The 2,716-nt window shown below is 43.6% G+C and overlaps 1 pseudogene; it reads left to right on the top strand.

The window, feature by feature from the left end:
• Window positions 1–788: 788 nt before the first annotated feature.
• LOC136544147 (uncharacterized) lies at window positions 789–2,310 on the top strand (annotated as a pseudogene).
• The last annotated feature ends 406 nt before the right edge of the window (window positions 2,311–2,716 follow it).

Below are 2,716 nucleotides of genomic sequence, written 5' to 3'. Positions count from 1 at the left end.
TTTGTCTTCAACTCCAAGGTTCCTGATTAGGAGCACATTTCGATCTCTTCTTGTGTAAAATTTATGAATTGCTGGCCTAGCTTGGGGTAGTGGAATGGATGGTACTATAGTTGTAGGTGGTGTGGTTGTATCCTATGTTACACGGATACGTCCCTGAAGCCACGTATCGTGCATCCGATACGTATCGGATATGGATACATGTCCGATACGCCCAGGATACGTATCCTTAGAGTATCCACTTTTTTATTATTTTCGTGCAAATTGGATACACCATCCGACACGTATCTGGTCTGCCGATACGGCCCAGCCTAGTAAGAAGCCCAGGCAGATAGAACCTTATTCCTCTACCCCGACGCCCTAGCGTTCGATGTCCGCAATCCCGCATGGCTGCGCCCGCGACGAGTGCCGCATCCCCGCGCAGTGAAGCCGCAACCCCGCTCGCTGGTCGCCGGCCATCGGCGACGAGCCTCCGCCTCCACTTGCCGGCGACAAGCCTTCGTCCCTACTCGCCGGCCGCTAGCAATGAGCCTTTGCCTCTGCTCGCCGGTGATGAGCCTCCGTCCCTACTCGCCGGCCGCCAGCGACGAGTTTCCGCCCTAAGGCGTGGATCCCATGAGTTAATCCCCTTCCTTGTTCTCGATCTCCTCTTCTTCTTCTTCAGTTCGTAGCCGGTTGTTGCTTGATTTCTTTGCTCCCCACGCTGCATCCCCACTTCGTCTTCCCCTTCCTCCCTTTGTCTTCTATTTCTACAGTGCAGTTAGTGAGTTCTTGTTGCTTGTATGTAGTAGATGGTGTCTCCAAATATGAGCGGTGCTAGTGCAAGTGCTAGTGGTAGCGTAGGATCTGCAGCCACAAACACAACAGAAATCAAGGCTCCACTTTGGGATCATGTAACCATTCTGGAGAAGCCTAAAACTAGTGGAGGAAATGCTATGTGGTGCTGCAAGTACTGTCCAATGCAAAAACTGAGTAGTTACACTAGAGCTGAAGCTCATTTGCTGCAGAAGGGAGGAAGGGGAATAGGTAAATGGCCTAATGTTACATATGAAATGCTTAGTGAAATGAGGAAGGAAATTGAAAGGTGCAAGAATCTGGTGGAAAGATCCAAGTCAAGAACTGTTTCTTTGCCTATTGCTCCTTCCTCAAGCAATACTGCTGAGAGCAACAAGAGGAACAAGAGAGGGCTTGTTTCTTCATTGGAAAAAGCTTGGGCATTGGAAGACCGTAAGCACTTGGATGCTTTAATTAGTAGAGCAATTTATTCTCGAGGGGTATCTTTCAATTTTATGAGAAATCCATATCTTCGAGAAGCCTTTACCTTTGCTTGCAGCCGCAATATGCAAGGTTATGTGATTCTTGGTTACAACAGAGTTAGGGAGGGACTTTTGAAGCAAGAAAGGAGGCACACGGAGACTTTGTTGGAGAGCACATAGGCAAAGAAGGGAGTCACAATCTGCTATGATGGTTGGTCATATATCAATATGAGGGCAAGCAAGAAGATGAGGAGTCAAGTCTGTACTCGGTTATTTATGACATATTGATTGCTAGGTGGACAAAAGGAAATAATCCACTTCATTGTTTAGCTCATTCACTTAATCCAAGGTACAAAACTACAAACTGCCATTCAGATTTTTTTTCCATTCACTTGTGTCATTCAGATTTTTTTCATTCACTAAAATCATAATGCCAAATTGCAAATATTATAGCAAAAAGTAGCTTGACGAAGGTGTTGGCCGTGAACCACCTCACAAGGATAAAGAGGTATCGAAAATGATGATGGTTTGCTTTAAGAAGTTCTTTCCCATGCCAAAGAATTGGCTAAAGTAAAAGAAGAGTACTCAAGGTTCTCTAGTTGTTCAGAAGAATTTAATGATCATGACTTAATCCATGATAGATGAGTTGTTTCCCCTATGACTTGGTGGACAAATCATGGACAATCTGCCCCCTTATTGATGAGTTTGGTCATGAAATTGCTTAGCCAACCAGCCTCATCTTCTTGCTGTGAAAGAAACTGGAGCACATATAACTTTGTCCATAGTGTCAAGAGAAATGCCTTAACTCTAGAGTGTGCTGAAGATTTGGTCTTTGTGCACTCAAATCTGAGGCATCTGTCCACAAGAACTGATGCATACAAGACAGGAGAGACAAGGATGTGGGGTGTAGGAGGGGATTCTTTTGATTCACTCGGTGGTATTGGCATTCTTGAAGTGGCTGACCTGTCCCTTGATGAACCTGAATTGTAAGCTGTCTTTTGGTTTGGATGATCCGCAGGTTCATGTTGTGGATGACAATGAAACAAATGAGGAATAGGAACTTGTTGTGTTGTAATAATATGGTTAATTGCAACATTTTATTGTTATCAGTTTTAAATAACAGTACTCCTTTGTCCTCTCCTCTCCTGTCTACTTCAGAGTTTAGACTCCAGTACACTAGTAGTAGAAGGTGATGTACTGAATTACTACTGATTATTGAATATTCAAGTTTTAGTAATAAATTGATTGATAGTTGGTTTTTCTATGCAAATTCTGGACTTAGGAGTCTTGGAGAACTCGAGAATGGACAATTGAAGAATTGAGATGCTTCCGGAGTTCCGGCCTTTGCTTTGGCTGGCAATTGTTATTGCAAGGTAATTTACTACTTTTAGTCTTTCACAATTTTAATATGCGCTATTATCTATTTTTATTTAAAGAATAGTAAAACGCATCCGCGTATCCGG

The sequence above is a fragment of the Miscanthus floridulus genome, chromosome 3, assembly GCF_019320115.1.
Source record: "Miscanthus floridulus cultivar M001 chromosome 3, ASM1932011v1, whole genome shotgun sequence".
NCBI classification, from domain to species: Eukaryota; Viridiplantae; Streptophyta; class Magnoliopsida; order Poales; family Poaceae; genus Miscanthus; species Miscanthus floridulus.
Note: the sequence above shows the minus strand (reverse complement) of the source record. Positions and strands in the feature narration are given on the sequence as shown.